Source organism: Triticum dicoccoides, chromosome 1B, assembly GCF_002162155.2.
Source record: "Triticum dicoccoides isolate Atlit2015 ecotype Zavitan chromosome 1B, WEW_v2.0, whole genome shotgun sequence".
NCBI lineage: Eukaryota > Viridiplantae > Streptophyta > Magnoliopsida > Poales > Poaceae > Triticum > Triticum dicoccoides.
The window spans coordinates 676,609,781-676,628,919 of NC_041381.1; positions in this window are offsets into that span (position 1 = coordinate 676,609,781).

The window sequence follows — 19,139 nt, forward strand, 5'->3', positions numbered from 1 at the left end:
ACCCCTCGACCTCAAGATCACCAAAAATCCGGATTCCTTTGCTGGATCTGGAGAGACCTGGTTGAGAACAAAGCCTTTTCGGCTGCGGATTGTTTTCCTGCAACTCGTCGGCCGTTCGACCCACCCCCAGACAAATCAAAGTTGCTCGTGAGGGGATTGGCCCTGGTTCTATCTCCTTTGCTGAGGCTGTTAAGCGTGAGGTGAAGATGGCAGATCGTCGCGCTGGAGGAAGCAACCACCCTGCTGCTCTGGCCAAGGGAGTAGGGCAGAAGCCTGCTGCGCCTGCTGGGCGGAAACCAGCTGCGCCTGCAACAAAGGAGCAGGCTCCTGCTCCCAAGCCTACCAGATCCACAGCTTCTACTGTTGGATCTGCTCAGGTACAGTCATCCCAGTCTGTGGAGGTTGAGATGGAACAAGTCCTTGACCCTAGGTACAAGGACATGATCTGCTTCAATTGTGGTGGACCGGGGCACTACGTTGGGAATTGTGTGAAGCCGAAGGCCTGTTTTATCTGTCAGCAAAATCATAATGTCAATAATTGTGCAGCTTGGTCTAAGGTTCAGCCTACTGCTGCCTTTTTTGGTAGTGGAGCTCAAGGTCTTGGTTTTTACCATGTGGATGTCCCTGTTGCAAATGAGTCCAAGTGGTTGAACTTCCAAAACTGTGCAGTGGTTAACATTCTGAAAGGAGAAGTGAATGGTACTAAGCTAAGGGAATTGCTTTTTGCTACTTTTTGCAAATCTAAAAGTTGGCCCTGGCAAATCAGAGGGTTGTCTAGTAAGACTTTCTTGGTTATGTTCCATCCCTGGAAAAAAGTGGAAGATCTTATTGAGCTGCCTGGGTTTTCCCTGCCACAGGATGTCAATGTGACTCTTACTGAATAGAAAGGTGGATGTGAACCATTTGGTGAATTGATTGAAGCTTGGGTGCTGATTGAAGGGATTCCTCCCAAGTGGTGTACTTGGAAAGTGTTTGCTCAAATTGCCTCACTGTTTGGAGCTCTTACAGATGTGGATTGGAATGGTATGTTTAGAACTTTTTTTGAGAATGTCAGAGTCAAGATTGCTTACAGAAACCCTACCAAAGTCCCTTTTGAGAGACTGATTGAGATGAAGAAGAAATTGTTTTTACTTGGCTTTACAGTGGAAGGTTTTGAACAAACAGGTGGAGTTGATTCTGTTATTGATGTAGATGGAGATGAGGAGGACTTTGAGGAGGATGAGAAGGCTGAGGAGAACCAGACAGAAGGACATGAAGGGACCCAGGGTGGCCATATTTCTGATGGGTCAGGAGGTGGTGACCTAGCCATTGATGAACTGGACAAGGCCAATTTCTCATCCAAACAAAACTCTTCAAAAAAATCTGATGTTCAAGTGAGGATGGATGCACACATGGGAGATAACATAGACGCTGACCAGGAGAACTTTATTCTGGAATATACTGTGACAAAAGATGACTCTAAGGGTTCATCTTCTGATGGACATGGGCATGCTTCTGGATATATGTGTGGACTGACAGATCAAGACCTACACTGTGAGGACAGGGGAGGAGATGCCTACAAAACTCCTGTTCCCAAAGGAAAAACCATTAACACCAACCCTGAGAGTAATACTGAGAATATGAATTACTGTGAGGATCTGTTGAGATCAGTGGACATGCATGACTCTGAAGATGAGGGGATAGAAGGTGAGATGGGGGTTCTCCCTCCTGAGGCTATTCAAACTCTCCAGAGTGAAACTTGGAAGAGATCCTTGCTGGAATCACTTGCTCAAGCTAAAAATGGAGAGGTTGTTCAGGAAAACAAGTCAAGGTGGGGCCCTGTTGTTGCAACAAGACCTACTACCAGAGGCCATGGCAATACTAACATTATGGAAAAAGCTGCAGCGTATAAGAGGAAGAAGAATCTGGAAATCCCACCCACATTCAAAGGTAAATCCGTCTCTACTATGGATAAAAATATTCTTGCTAATCAGATGAGTCAAATGGATTTGGTGATTGGGGGGGATGACAATCAAAAGAAACTTACTATTGATGAGATGATAGAGGTAGAGAAAGAGAGGTGTTTGGTTTTTGCCAACAACAATCCTGAAATTGTGCTGCCTGATAACCTTGAGTTTGACCCCAGTGATTTAGTTAGTACACCTAATGGTATGCCCCCTATGGAACCAGTGGGCACTGCTGATGCTTCCAGGGGGGCACCTATGATGCTAACTAAGAGTAAGCCTTGTGGCTTGTCCCACCCTTTTAAAATTAATTAATGATAGGTCTTATTTGGAACATTAGGGGTTTGGGCCAACATGGTAAGATTCAGTGCATGTGTGATACTATTGCCAAATCTAATCCTGACTTTATTGGTTTTCAAGAGACTAAGAGAGAAATCATTTCTGAGGGTTTCCTCAAGTCTATAGCTAAATTTGATAATTTTGTTTGGCATTTCTTGCCAGCTGATAATACTGCGGGTGGGATCCTTGTGGGTTTCAGAAAAAACTGTTTTGAAGTGGTTGGTTTTATTAATCAAAAGTTTTCAATTGTTGCTACCATTAAAAATAAGTCTGATGGTTTCATCTGGCAGTTGGTGTTGGTTTATGGGTCTGCTTACCCTGAATTTAAGATAGACTTTATTACTGAATTACATGATACCTTGTCTAATGCTTCTTACCCAGTTATGATCTGTGGAGATTTTAACTTGGTTAGGAATGATAAGGAGAAGAGTAGTGGTTTGGTTAATCAACAAACTGTTTTCTTGTTTAACGATTGGATCAATAGGTGGGCATTGATGGAGATTTCTATCTCCAATAGGGTGTTTACTTGGTCTAACAACCAGGTCTCCCCTATTTTTGCTGTGTTAGACAGAGTGTTTGTTTCTGTGAACTGGGATACACACTTTCCTTTTTCTACTTTAGTTGCTCTCCCCAGGGTGGGGAGTGACCATACTCCCTTGGTCCTGGATACTGGTGCCAGAGCCCCAACCACCCCCAAACCATTTAGGTTTGAGAAATGGTGGCTCTCACAACCAGACTTCCATCAAATGGTGGTGGAAGCCTGGAATTCTGTTTCTTCAGTTAAATCCTCTGCTGAGAATTGGTTATGTAAAACTAAGAATCTTAGAAAAAAGATTAAAGGGTGGAACATTAATAGGGAGGCTGCTCTTAAGAAAAAGAAGAAGGAACTCCTTCTGGAGTTTGATATATTGGATGTCATGTCTGAAACCCATCAACTATCTACTGCTGATTATGACAGGTTGAGAGAGATTAAAAAAGAGCTAGATGATTTATGGAAGAAAGAGGAGACTGCCCTCTGGCAGAGATCTAGAGATAGAAAAATCCTAGAGGGTGATAGAAATAATGCTTATTTTCATGCAGTGGCTAATCACAGACACAGAAAGAACCATCTTTCTGAGCTGAATAGTCCTAATGGTGTGGTCACCTCGACCAGAGAGATGCTTGAGGTGGCTACCTCTTTTTATAAAGAGTTATTTGCCTTTGAACCCAAACCTGATATCCATTTGGATACTAACTTCTGGTCTGAGGATGAAATGGTGAGTGCTGATGAGAGAGATTATCTGGAGAGACCTTTTTCTAAGGATGAAATTAAGCAAGCTGTGATGAGTTCATACGCTAGTGGTGCCCCTGGCCCTGATGGCCTATCCTTTTTGTTCTACCAAAACTTTTGGGGCTTGATTAAGGAAGATTTTATGTGGATGGTTAGAGATTTTGAAAGAGGTATCCTGGATATATATAAACTCAATCATGCCATTATTACTCTTATCCCCAAAATTCCTATGGCTAAAGGCATGAAGAATTTCAGGCCTATTATCCTTAGTAATTGTGCTGTTAAGATCTTTTCTAAAGCTATGACCACTAGGGCCTCCCCCCTTTGTGACAAACTAATTTCTTCTAATCAAACTGCGTTTATCAAAGGGAGGTTCATTTTAGAAAGTGTGGTTATGGCTCATGAAGTCATTCATGAAGTTCATAGATCTGGGACTCCTGGTTTGGTTCTTAAGTTAGATTATGAGAAAGCCTATGATAGAGTGAGCTGGGATTTTCTAAAAGAGATGCTTCTATCTAGAGGATTTGGTAATAAATGGGTGGATTGGGTGATCTCCACCATTCATCAAAGCACATTCCAAGTCAGGATCAATGATGCTAATGGCCCCCGGTTCTCTGGGGGGAAGGAATTGAAGTAGGGTGACCCTCACTCACCCCTTCTTTTTAACCTGGTGGCTGATGTGTTTTCAAAAATGCTTCAAAAAGCTACAAGTATTGGTTTAATTCGTGGACTTCTGCCACAGGCCTTTCCGGGTGGTGTGGTCAGCCTGCAATATGCTGATGACACCATCTTATTTTTAGAGACTTCGTTGAATTATGCTAAAAATTTGAAGTGGATTCTTTCATGCTTTGAACATTTGTCAGGTTTGAATATTAATTTCCATAAAAGTGATTTGCATGCTATTAATATCTCTAAACAGCTGTCTAATGAATTTGCCCAAGTTTTTTGCTGCCAGATGGGGGATTTCCCTTTCAAATATTTAGGTGTCCCCCTGTCACGCCCAATATGCGACCCTATCCAAAAGGAACTCGAAGGTCCCACCAAGGATAGACCCGCATATTGAAACGCTTTTGCAAGGTGGATATCATTACATCAACATTACATAATATATGTGGATACATACATAAGGCATATAATGCCACACGAATACAACATCATAATACATCAGAGCATCATCCCACTACGGATGAAACACAAACAGAAACTCAAACGACATCCACCCTGCTAGCCCAGGCTGCCGACCTGGAACCTATCCCTGATCGAAGAAGAAGCAGAAGAAGAACTCAACGCAAGCAAGCATCGCTCTCGCGTCATGATCATCGCAAAACCTGAACCTGCAACTGTTGTTGTAGTAATCTGTGAGCCACGAGGACTCAGCAATCCCATTACCATGGGTATCAAGACTAGCAAAGCTTAAAGGGAAAGGAAGGGCAAAGTGGTGAGGCTGCAGCAGCGACTAAGCCTATATGGTGGCTAACATACGCAAATAAGAGCGAGAAGAGAGCAAGTGAAAGAACATGTGATGCCCCCATGTTTGGTTTTGGTAATTGATGACAATCTTTATGGACTAATGGTTGCCTTGAGTTATATTTGAAGGTTTTGTCCATAGGCTTTTCTTGAAGTCCATGTGTTGGTTTCAAGGAGTTTATGAGTTGACCAAGATGCTATTAAGGAATTATCCAAAGATTGGTCATGTGAGTGTTGAGCTTATTGCAAGCATGTCTTGAAGAAGAAGATTATGTGATCATTCATGTGGAGTTGGAAAGATTCAAGGTTGATCTAGCGTAAGTACGAAGAGTGATTCAAGTTGATTAACACACAAAGCGCACAAGTTGTACCGAGAGGGACCAAGTGTTCCCATGGTATGGTAAGAATTGTCCATTACACTTTGTGTACTAACCCATGGTCTACGTGAGAGTTCTTTGTGGGGTTAGGTATGTTTCCATGGTCTTGCGTCAAGAGGAAGATCCCATACAACCCATGGAGGATGACATCAAGTGGTGATCGTCATCAAGTTTGTTGTGTGCAAGTTCAAGTGGAGCAACACGAAGAGTGGCTCACCCATAATGGAGTATGGGGGAGCAATCAAGTTTGAATCTTGCCATCCATTGTGGTGTCAATGGACTTGTGAAGATGTGCCGAAGAGTCGCTCACCCATAGTGGACTATGGGGGAGCAATCATCTAGTCTTCTTCGAGCCAACGCAATCAAGAAAGGTGGTCCAACTTGAGGGAGTCAAGATCGTCTTCATCTAGCTCAAGTGGACCATGTGCAAGGCAAAGGTTTGCCCTTGATAGGTTTTCTATTTTACCGGTCTCGTGGTGGTAGTTGGGAGACCAGGTTATAGGATCGTTTGCCGTACTATCAAGGGGGGCTCTCAAGTTGGTAGCTTGATCGTATCGTTAGTAGATAGCTCAAACCATTGCATCCTTGCATCATGTTTCTTTGTTCTTGTTTGGTTCTCTTTGTGAGTCTTATAGCTTATGGTCATCTTGATGACAAGCTTGAGTTCATCGAAAACGGAGTTCGCATGCGTCTTCTATGATGTTTTCGGTGTTGGAGGTTTTACCGGTCTTATCCAAGGAAGGGTTCTCACCATTTTCTTATGGGCCTTTTCTCATTTGCTTCTTATTGATTTTTCTATCAAGATTGTGTTAGCCCTTGTTGCTAGCTTTCCAACAAACTTGGTTTCATCGAATTCGGAGCTCGTATGCGAAAGTTGTGGCTGTTTTGATATTGCCTGTTTTACATAGAGAGGTTGTACCGCCCCGTAGAGAGGTTGTACCGGTTGACCGGTACAACCGGTGTTTGGAGCGGTTGTACCGCTCCAGAATTGGTCCGGAGGTTGTACCGGCCATGTACCGCTCTACCACCGGACTAGTTTTTGTTTTGGAGCGGTTCTTGGGCGGTTGTTGACCGGTTTAACCGGTTTAACCGGTACTACCGGTTCCCCAGGCTGTTGTACCGCTTAGAGCTTTTCCCAGGTTGGTTTTTCCTCTGCTTTGGCCGGTTGTACCGGTTCGTGCACCGGTTGTACCAGTCCTACAGTTTTCTGCACATAACGGGCAGATTCGTGGGGACCTATTTAAGGGGGTCTTCTTCCCCAATGGTTCCCCATCCTTTGAGCTCGTGATCTTCCCCCATTGTTGACCTTCTCCGAGCTTGCTATCTCTCAATCCCTCCATGGATTCTTGCTAGTTTTGGGGGGAAAAGAGAGAGGAGATCTAGATCCACATTTCCACCAATCACTTTCTCCTCTATGTGAGGGAAACCCCTTGGATCTAGTTCTTGGAGTTCTTGGTGTTCTCCTTCTTGTTCTTCCTCTCATTTTCCTCCCTAGCATTAGTTGCTTTGGTGGGATTTGGGAGAGAAGGACTTGGGCACTCCGTGTGCCCTTGCCATTGCATTTGGTGCATCGGTTTTAGTTCTCCACGTGATACGTGGAAGTTACAAGTTGAGAAGCTTATTACTCTTGGGTGCTTGGTGCCCTTGAGCTTGTTCCTCTTGGGTGCTTGGGCGCCCTAGTCGGTTGGTGGTGTTCGGAGCTCAATCATTGTGGTGTATAGCTCCGGGAAAGCGTCGGGGTCTCCAATTAGGTTGTGGAGATCGCCCCGAGCAATTTGACGGGTACCGGTGACCGCCCCCAAGGGTTGCCATTTGTACGGGTTCGGTGACCGCCCTCAAGGGTCCCTTAGTGGAATCACGGCATCTTGCATTGTGCGAGGGCGTGAGGAGATTACGGTGGCCCTAGTGGCTTCTTGGGGAGCATTGTGCCTCCACACCGCTCCAAATGGAGATTAGCATCCGCAAGGGTGTGAACTTCGGGATACATCGTCGTCTCCGCGTGCCTCGGTTATCTCTTACCCGAGCCCTTTACTTATGCCCTTTACTTTGTGATAGCCATATTGTTCTTTTGTCATATATCTTGCTATCACATAGTTGCTTATATTGCTTAGCATAAGTTGTGGTGCACATAGGTGAGCCTAGTTGTTTTAGGTTTTGTGCTTGACAAATTAACCGCTAGGTTTATTCCGCATTTGTTCAAGCCTAAACCGTAATTATTTTAAAAACGCCTATTCACCCCCCCCCCTCTAGGCGACATCCACGATCTTTCAATTGGTATCAGAGCCTCGTCTCTCTTTGTTAGGCTTAACCGCCTAGAGAGTAAAGATGTTGACTAGGGGATTAGGATTCTCTGACACTCTTAGTTTCGATGGCACAAATTTTGATGTTTGGGTAATTCACATGCTTAATCTCTTTAGGGTCATGGACCCAAATTTAGAGCGAATTGTAGATATGGGTTTTTCTCCTCCAAAGGATCCCCAAACATTATCTTTAGAGGATGAGAAAAACTCTTATCTCAATGCTCAAGCTTCTAATGTGCTTTTTGATGCTTTGAGCAATGTAGTTATTTTTCAACTCATGCCGTTTCGGGATGCTCATGAGTTGTGGACAAAGCTTCAAGATAAATATGGTGTGTCCAATATTTGTGGGTTTGATTGTTCCCCCTCCACCTCCGGTCGTATAGTCTTCTCAACTTCTTCTACTTCACCTACATGTGGTTTGCCACAAGGTAATGACATGGTGAGTAGTGTTGGTCATTGCAATGGTGATAGTATGCTTATTGTGGATGACCCTTCATCACTATATTATTGCAATGCTCCTTCTTTGGGCTTTAACACTTCGAGCACTCCAAATGTTTCACATGCTTGTGTTGATAGTCCTTGCATATCATGTAGAAATTGCTTGACTAAATCGCATGATGATATGCTTGCTATGTCTTGTTGCCATGATAAAAATGCATCTATTTCCTCGAATTATTGTGCTAACAATGTAGAGGAAACCGAACACTCCATGGAACAAGATGTGGTGTTTAATGGTGCCTCAAGGGATCCTACATCATCATCTACTGCTTTTTGCCTTATGGCTAAGGCATCAAAGGTATCTCCTACTTTGTACCCCAATATGTCTCTTGATGATGATGTTGATGCTAATGATGATGAGGATAATGATGAAGAGAATGATAATGTTGCCTCCTTAAAAACTAAGGGGGAGATGATTTTTAAAGCTCTTCATAAAAATAAAATTGCTCGTTCCAACTTCATGGGAATTATGTCCATTGCCATTGAGGGCAAGAAATATATTGAGGAGTTGGAATCTCATCTCGAGGAGCATGAGGTCACCATTGAGAAAATGGAAGCTCATGGGCGTGATTACGCAAATGAGATCGCGGAGCTATCTCAAGCTCTTGAACATGAACAAACCACCTCCGAATCTCTTGAGGAGACTTTTGCTCTAGAATTATCTAGAGTGAGGGAATCTCATGATAGAGCTCTTGAGGTGGCCAACGATTTCAAAACTAAAAAAGCTAAGCTTGAAGTTTCTCATGCTAGACTCCTTGAGGATTTTGAGCACCTCGAAAATGGCTCAAGGGTCATCAAGGGTGAGCTCATCAAACTCACCGAGTCTCATGCCCAACTTGAAGCTTCTTATTTAAAAGAGCTTGCCAAGTTGCCTTCTCCTCTTGTTGTTAATGATGATGCTTGTGCTACTAATTCTATTACTTGTGAAGCATCCATCTTGAAGGAGAATGTTGAGCTACGGGCTCAACTTGAGGTGCTATCTAGCAATTATGGGAAATTGGAAGAAAGTCATGAAAAGCTCTCAAGCTCTGATGATGATCTTCTAGTATCCGATAGTGTGCTAAAGATAGCTCATGAGGCCATGATTGCTAAGGTAACATCTAGTGAGCCTCATGTGGATACTAGCACTACGTCTAGTAAAAGTAGTATATTGCCATGTGCTAGTCCTTGTAATTCATCTACTCACAATGTTGGTACATCTTGTGATGAATTGCTTTCCTTGCCTTGTTACTCTAACGATGAAGCTTATACTTCCTCTAGTACTTGTGTTGAGACTAACCATGTAGAGGAAATCAAAGAGCTCAAGGCCCAAGTCACTTCTTTGAAGAAAGACTTGGAAAAGTGTCATGAAGGGAAGGCCACACTCAACAATATCTTGAGTGTGCAAAAATCCCCCAATTACAAAGGTGGACTTGGATTCAACTCCAACAAGAAGAAGAAGAAGTCCAAGCTGAACAAGAAGAAGGGCCAAGAACAAGTCAAGAATTCGGCCAAGATTGTTTGCTTCAAGTGCAAAGTTGAAGGGCATCATGTTAGATCTTGCCCATTGAAGAAGAAGGCCATTAGTGTCAAGCAACAAGGGAAGAGGGCACAAGTTCAATCTCATGCTCAACATCAAGTTGAAGAAAGGCCTCTTCCCAAGAAGACTCAAGTTAATGCTTCTCAAATTGAGAAATCAAGTGAGAAGAAAGTGAAGAGTAGACGTTGCTACTTATGTCGTGAGAAAGGTCACGTCGCTTCTTCATGCACTAGTGGTAACTTATCCAACCCAATTATTATTGATGATATCTATTCTCTTGGTAAGGATAAGGTTGGCAATGTGTTTGCCAAGTTTGTTGGTACTCAAAGTGGTGTCAAGCAAAGAACCATTTGGGTAGCCAAACCTATTGTGACTAACCTCTTAGGACCCAACTTGGTGGGGCACCAACAAGCTCAAACTTGATCAATAGGTGTTGTTGGAGGGCGTTGGAGACTTGGCTACATTATGAAGAATTAAGGGGACTTCATCATTCTCTTTGTCTCAAGCCAAGTCAATTGGATTATCAAGTTTCTATCTTATATCCAATGTGCCTCCTTGCGGTAACTTGTACTTAAATTGTTTACCTTGAAGGTTACTTGCCCCCTTGCATGTTTTGGTTTTGTTCCTTGCATGTGTTTGTATATGTTGCGCTTCCAACTTGCTTATCTTGAGCAATCAAGTATGTGTGTGTTGATTTGCACATCATGTACGTGTGCGTCGTGCGTTGAGCCTTTTTGCTTCCTGTTTGTATCCTAGTTGGCTCGTGTGAGAGATCAATGGAACATCCCATTTTGGGGGAGTGATGTGCTTTGTGCACCTCACAATCCTATAAATGTGTGTACATGAGGAATACCATCTAGTATTGATATTACAAGATTATCTAGTCGCTAGGTGGTATATCTCTCATGAGAAATTCAAATTCTAAAAATTCCATTGATTATCTCATGTTGGATCCTCTCATTGCCTCTTGTTAAGTTCTTATTGGTATCACATTATGGGGGAGTAATATGCTAAGTGCATATTACAAGCCTAGAAAATGTGTACATTTGAGATATTGTCACCTAGAATTGATATTGTGAATTATCTTGTTCCTAGGTGGCATGTTAGCTCTACAAGTTGCAATTTGCTTTTTGTTTGGAGTGAAGATGATGTCGGATATCCTTGCTATCTACCACCGGGAATTATTTCCAAATACTTCTTGTCTTTTGACAATTGGTAATCACTTATGTGTGGTAGAATTTAATTGATCATATTTACATTGGCTTTTGTTTATTTGCCTTTTTCTCTTGCCAAGGTTTGTGTCAACTCCCGTTGTCTTCCCTACCACTTGTGGATCTTGTTTATTTATTGTTCTTGTCTAGTGTTTTCTAGATATAGTGAAAGTGGTGATCCCACCTTGTGCATTTTGTATTCAAATGCAAATCCTATATAATGCACAACTCGTGGGGGAGCTATCCTATTTTCTTTAAAACACTCTTCTTGTGATCCTTATCAAGTGTGTTTTCGTGGAAGGCAAGCCATTTCTTTTTGGTACTTTGTGCCATCATGAAACTTTGTTGAGAGCCTGGTTTGTTTGGAACCATCCTCTCTTTGGGAGTTTGACATCTTTAGTTTAGTGTGTATCAATGGATATCTCATTCCTTGATGTATCTTTAATGATATCTTCCAAGTGATGATTTCTCCATTTGGTATCCTTTTCACTTGGCTTTTCTTTGTTTTTGGTTTCGGGTTTTGAAAGTCTTTTTCATGCATGTTTACTTCATGTATTTCATTTGGCATGCTTTCTTTCTTTGACTCAATATATACGGGAAACTCCACCTAGTCTCAATTTGGATGAGATGTGCATGAAATTCATTTTCATATCTATATGCACATATTTATGTGGAGTTTGTCCTATGTATTGGTATTTCTAACTATTTGGTCCCGATGAGTTTGGGTACCGTTTAGTTTGTGTTGTTCTTCTAGGAACATTTGAAGATGCATTGGATGCTCGGCTCACTCACAAGGAAGGTGTTGTCACCATGTGCATATTGGAGTCAAGCTAGGATGATCAATGAACTACTATCTACCTTCAATTGGTATCTACTACATCCTTCCAATGATATCTCGGTAACAAGTATCTATTCATGCTTTCCCCTCTTGCATTCAACCTTGTGTAGGTTGCATCTTGGCTTGATATCCATTTCATATCTTGTGATACTTGTTTCCTTTCTCAAAGCATCCCAACAATGATCTCATGTTGCTAGTTGTGATGTCTTTGATGGTTGTGTGGTAGGAATTCATTTATATACAATAAGACCATATCTAGCCATGTGCTATGCTTCCAAGCAAATATCTTATTGGTATATACATGACTTCCTTTTGGATATCTTATTCCTTCGTGTTGTAACTATGTCGGGTGTACATCCTTCTTTGTAGATATATATCATCATGATTTCGTCTACCTAGAACATTATACACTTGAGAGAAATTACATCTCTAGTTGATATCCTTTCTTTCACGTCCACCTTGTCTTTCTTATGTTATTTCTTTGGTGGCTCCGTGAAAGCTTTTGCCTTGAGTGTGTGTCGTATCTCATTGCATCTTGATGCACTCTTGTGTGGTGAAGATTATTTTCCTCTTGCTTATCTTTACGAGGCTTTTACCATCTTAATTGGTATCCCTCGTCTTGATGAGCCTCCCCTCGTCTATCTTCACCACGGGTTGTCACAAGCATAGGTTCTCTTTTGCTTACTAGCAAGCTTGTGAACCCGTTTGCCAATTGTGTGTGGGAATGATAGGCCTTGCACCGTGTGCCTCATTCTTTCAAGACTATATTGATGCTTAATGCTCATCCTAATTTTAGTCTTCTCAAGTGCTTCGCCATGACTCACACACATCATTTTGGTTGAGCCTATTCTTAAGTTGCCTCTTTTACATGTTGCTCAACCATGTGCTTGTTGCAAGCGCTAGGCTTTGTTTCCTATATGCTCACCTGCACTGGATGTGTGTTTCTATTGATTTTGGGGGAGCTATGATCCTATTTTGTGCACTTTGTATCCAAATACAAAAATTCTTGATGTGCACAAATCATGGGGAGCTTCTCTAGTTTCTTTAGAACACTGCTCCGCTCTTATCATAATATCCTTTATTCATGTGGCTCCTAGGATCATTGGCCTAGTTGGTTCAATTGGTATCTTTTGATAGCTTGCTTCAATTGGTATCTTTTGATTGCTTGATTGCGTGTTTCTCTCTTTGATTATGTCTTTGTGGCATATCTTCCTTTTGCAATCTTTGGGCCTCAATATAGTTTGTCTTCCTCCAAGTATTTACCGTTGGATATGTGTATTGCATTCCACTCTCTTGTTGAGAAATACACAATTTATGGAGGAACACATTGTATATTGGCCTTCTAAGCTTTTAGCCCATTTTGGCAATCGATGCCAATGGGGGAGAAGTTTCAGAGAGTTGTGTGGAGAAGTTTAGAGAGTTGTCTCCTCTTGCTTTGGTTTTGTTCCTTAGCATTTGCATCTCATTTGCATGCACTATTGGTTGTTGTATTGCATGGTGATGCATAATTCCTTATATAAACTCTCTTGAAAGTGATTGTCATCAATTACCAAAATGGGGGAGATTGAAAGAACATGTGATGCCCCCATGTTTGGTTTTGGTAATTGATGACAATCTCTATGGACTAATGGTTGCCTTGAGTTATATTTGAAGGTTTTGTCCATAGGCTTTTCTTGAAGTCCATGTGTTGGTTTCAAGGAGTTTATGAGTTGACCAAGGTGCTATTAAGGAATTATCCAAAGATTGGTCATGTGAGTGTTGAGCTTATTGCAAGCATGTCTTGAAGAAGAAGATTATGTGATCATTCATGTGGAGTTGGAAAGGTTCAAGGTTGATCTAGCCTAAGTACAAAGAGTGATTCAAGTTGATCAACACACAAAGCGCACAAGTTGTACCGAGAGGGACCAAGTGTTCCCATGGTATGGTAAGAATTGTCCATTACGCTTTGTGTACTAACCCATGGTCTACGTGAGAGTTCTTTGTGGGTTTAGGTATGTTTCCATGGTCTTGCATCAAGAGGAAGATCCCATACAACCCATGGAGGATGACATCAAGTGGTGATCGTCATCAAGTTTGTTGTGTGCAAGTTCAAGTGGAGCAACACGAAGAGTGGCTCACCCATAATGGAGTATGGGGGAGCAATCAAGTTTGAATCTTGCCATCCATTGTGGTGTCAATGGACTTGTGAAGATGTGCCGAAGAGTTGCTCACCCATAGTGGACTATGGGGGAGCAATCATCTAGTCTTCTTCGAGCCAACGCAATCAAGAAAGGTGGTCCAACTTGAGGGAGTCAAGATCGTCTTCATCTAGCTCAAGTGGACCATGTGCAAGGCAAAGGTTTGCCCTTGATAGGTTTTCTATTTTACCGGTCTCGTGGTGGTAGTTGGGAGACCGGGTTATAGGATCGTTTGCCGTACTATCAAGGGGGGCTCTCAAGTTGGTAGCTTGATCGTATCGTTAGTAGAGAGCTCAAACCATTGCATCCTTGCATCATGTTTCTTTGTTCTTGTTTGGTTCTCTTTGTGAGTCTTATAGCTTATGGTCATCTTGATGACAAGCTTGAGTTCATCGAAAACGGAGTTCGCATGCGTCTTCTATGATGTTTTCGGTGTTGGAGGTTTTACCGGTCTTATCCAAGGAAGGGTTCTCACCATTTTCTTATGGGCTTTTTCTCATTTGCTTCTTATTGATTTTTCTATCAAGATTGTGTTAGCCCTTGTTGCTAGCTTTCCAACAAACTTGGTTTCATCGAATTCGGAGCTCGTATGCGAAAGTTGTGGCTGTTTTGATATTGCCTATTTTACATAGAGAGATTGTACCGCCCCGTAGAGAGGTTGTACCGGTTGACCGGTACAACCGGTGTTTGGAGCGGTTGTACCGCTCCAGAATTGGTCCGGAGGTTGTACCGGCCATGTACCGCTCTATCACCGGACTAGTTTCTGTTTTGGAGCGGTTCTTGGGCGGTTGTTGACCGGTTTAACCGGTACTACCGGTTCCCCAGGCTGTTGTACCGCTTAGAGCTTTTCCCAGGTTGGTTTTTCCTCTGCTTTGGCCGGTTGTACCGGTTCGTGCACCGGTTATACCGGTCCTACAGTTTTCTGCACATAACGGGCAGATTCATGGGGACCTATTTAAGGGGGTCTTCTTCCCCAATGGTTCCCCATCCTTTGAGCTCGTGTTCTTCCCCCATTGTTGACCTTCTCCGAGCTTGCTATCTCTCAATCCCTCCATGGATTCTTGCTAGTTTTGGGGGGAAAAGAGAGAGGAGATCTAGATCCACATTTCCACCAATCACTTTCTCCTCTATGTGAGGGGAACCCCTTGGATCTAGTTCTTGGAGTTCTTGGTGTTCTCCTTCTTGTTCTTCCTCTCATTTTCCTCCCTAGCATTAGTTGCTTTGGTGGGATTTGGGAGAGAAGGACTTGGGCACTCCGTGTGCCCTTGCCATTGCATTTGGTGCATCGGTTTGAGTTCTCCACGTGATACGTGGAAGTTACAAGTTGAGAAGCTTATTACTCTTGGGTGCTTGGTGCCCTTGAGCTTGTTCCTCTTGGGTGCTTGGGCGCCCTAGTCGGTTGGTGGTGTTCGGAGCTCAATCATTGTGGTGTATAGCTCCGGGCAAGCGTCGGGGTCTCCAATTAGGTTGTGGGGATCGCCCCAAGCAATTTGACGGGTACCGGTGACCGCCCCCAAGGGTTGGCAAAGTGTACGGGTTCGGTGACCGCCCCCAAGGGTTGCCATTTGTACGGGTTCGGTGACCGCCCTCAAGGGTCCCTTAGTGGAATCACGGCATCTTGCATTGTGTAAGGGCGTGAGGAGATTACGGTGGCCCTAGTGGCTTCTTGGGGAGCATTGTGCCTCCACACCGCTCCAAACGGAGATTAGCATCCGCAAGGGTGTGAACTTCGGGATACATCGTCGTCTCCGTGTGCCTCGGTTATCTCTTAACCGAGCCCTTTACTTACGCCCTTTACTTTGTGATAGCCATATTGTTCTTTGTCATATATCTTGCTATCACATAGTTGCTTATATTGCTTAGCATAAGTTGTGGTGCACATAGGTGAGCCTAGTTGTTTTAGGTTTTGTGCTTGACAAATTAACCGCTAGGTTTATTCCGCATTTGTTCAAGCCTAAACCGTAATTATTTTAAAAACGCCTATTCACCCCCCTCTAGGCGACATCCACGATCTTTCAGCAAGCGGAACAGTCGTCAACTAGTAATGATCAAGAAGTGATCCTGAACTCCTACTTACGTCAAACATAACACAGAAACCGTGTTCACTTCCCGGACTCCGCCGAGAAGAGACCATCACGGCTACACACGCGGTTGATGCGTTTTAATTTGGATCTGGTGTCAAGTTATCTACAACCGGACATTAACAAATTCCCATCTGCCTATAACCGCAGGCACGGCTTTCGAAAGATTATACCCTGCAGGGGTGTCCCAACTTAGCCCATGACAAGCTCTCGCGATCAACGAAGGAATAGACCTTCTCCCAGAAAGACCCGATCAGACTCGGAATCCCGGTTTACAAGACATTTCGACAATGGTAAAACAAGACCAGCAAGACCGCCCGATGCGCCGACAATCCCGATAGGAGCTGCACATATCTCGTTCTTAGGGCAACACCGGATGAGACAGGCTACGAGTAAAACCAGACCTCGAGTTGCCCCGAGGGGGCCCCGCAGGCGGCTCAGTTCGGACCAACACTGGCCCCGGGGGGGCTAAAATAAAGATGACCCTCGGGTTGGCCGACCCAAGGGAAAGGGATAGGTGGTGGTGAGGCAAATGGTAAAACCAAGGTTGGGCCTTGCTGGAGGAGTTTTATTCAAAGCGAACTGTCAAGGGGGTCCCATAAATCACCCGACCGCGTAAGGAATGCAAAATCCGGGAACATAACACCGGTATGACGGAAACTAGGGCGGCAAGAGTGGAACAAAACACTAGGCAAAAGGCCGAGTCTTCCACCCTTTACCAAGTATATAGATGCATTAATAATATAAGAGATATTGTGATATCCCAACCAAAATCCTGTCCACCATGGAGAAATCTTCAACTTCACCTGCAACTAGCAACGCTATAAGAGGGGCTGAGCAAAAGCGGTAACATAGCCAAACAACGGTTTGCATAGGAAAGGTGTCAAAGGTTAGAGGTTCATGGCAAAATGGGATGGCTTGATGAGCAAAAGATAGGTAACGCAGCAAAGCGATAGAACGAAGCAACTAGCATAGCAATGATAGTAGTGAGATCCAGGGTAGTGGTCATCTTGCCTGAAATCCCGCAAGGAAGAAGAATGAGTCCATGAAGAAGACGAACGGATGAAGCCGAACCAAGCGTAGACGAACGAATCCTCACGATCGCAACGAAACAGGAACTAACAAGAAGAGGCACACAACAAGGTAAACACACCACACATGAACATGACATGATGCACAACAAGCATGATGCATGACAAGGCTACATGAAGCTACTCATGGCAAGAGATGATGCAAACAAAAGCAACACATCAAGGCAAGTTTAAATGAGGCCGGGAACAACATATAACAATTCCGGTAAGTCCTCATATGCAAATTTCGAAGTTGGTCCAGATCTGAATAAACCTTATGTTCAAGTTGTTAAACAGCAAGTTAAGATGCACAACGATGATCTACACGAGATTCTAGTCAAGTTACATATAAAGTTCATTAGATTCGGAGCTACGGCCTAGAAGATATGAGCAAAACAAGTTAAACATGGCATTGATGCAAAATGCACCCAAACATCAAGCAAACACCTCAAAACAAGGATGCAACATGATAAAATGGAACTATATGCAAAATCAAGCAAGTTTCATATAGAGCACACTCAAAACGGAGCAACGGTTCAACACACACACACAATACAAGTTTAAAGGACAAGCTGTCCAAAACAGCAACTAGGCATATTGCAAGCACCAAAACAACATGCTACATGACCTCAACAAGAAAACAAAAGGCATGGGCATGATGTACAGGTAAAGCATAACAAAACATGAACACTGAGCTAACTCCAGAAATCACTAGAACATGCTCAAACACACATGGTAAGAATGCAAGTTATAACAATTCCAGACTTTGCAGAAAATAACATCACGATGCAATGTTCAGAGCTATCAAACAACATGTTACAGGAACTTATCATGGCAAACAAAGGCATGGCATGAATCTACTCAAAGCATAGATCAAAAGTCCCTTACTGACCATAAGCCAAAAGGGATCAGAAAATATGATGGCACGCACGTAAACATAGCAAGTTATATTACAGATTCATACATGGCAGAAACATAATTATGAAGGCATGTAGATGAGGTTGTACCACTCACTACAGAGCAAAACATGGCATGGCAAGGCACCCAACAGTAAGAAGACATATTTGTGAAGCTAAGCATGGCAATAGCAAGGTCATAGGGTGTATGGAACACTAGCAGAACACATGGGAACAAGTGAACTTAATGTTAACAGGCTGACAGCAACATTATGAAGCAACTTTGGAGCAAGATATGAACAAGCTACAGCAAGCTATAAATGCAATCAGGGGCATGGATGGATAGAGGTTGACATGTAGATCAAAACATGTTTATAGAACATCTCTAGATTATGCATAGAATGATTAGTAGAAGCATGTTTATATAGCATCGCGAAATAACAGATTTAGCCTAGCAAAACAGCAACATCATGAACACTACTTAACAAGCTCGATTCACTCACCACAAGTCATTGCATGACAATATAAGCATAGCATCATCAATAAGACATGTTTGTGAAACAAAGCATGTCAAGAACAAGTCCATAGCATGCAAGGATCAACTACAACAAGCTCGGCCAAATTGAATAACATGTAAACAATCTGCCAGGAAACATTTTGAAGCAAAAGTAGAGCACGAAAATGACATGCTAGACTACTCCATAATTGCAACAAAGGGCATGAATGGATAGACAATAACCATATGTTCAAAACATCCTTACTGAAGTATCTCAAAATATGCATGGATCACTCTGTAGCATCAAGTTTACATGGCATCAAAATAACAGCAGAACAGGGACTAAAATCAGCCACATCACGATGCCTAGTTTGCATGCTTGTGCTAGTCACCACATTGATCACAAAAATACATGATAAGCACCTCTATAAAGAAGACATAGCATAGATCAAAATACATGTAGACATCAACCTCATAGGATGCACACATCAATCATGAAAAAAATGACAAAAGAGCTCGTTCTGATAACAGACAGCAGAAAACATCATGAAGCACTCTTACAACAATGATTCAGGCATCTAGATGACCTCAAATGAATATGATGCAATGGTATGAAATGATGTACTCGTTGAGACGAACAATTTGACATATTACACG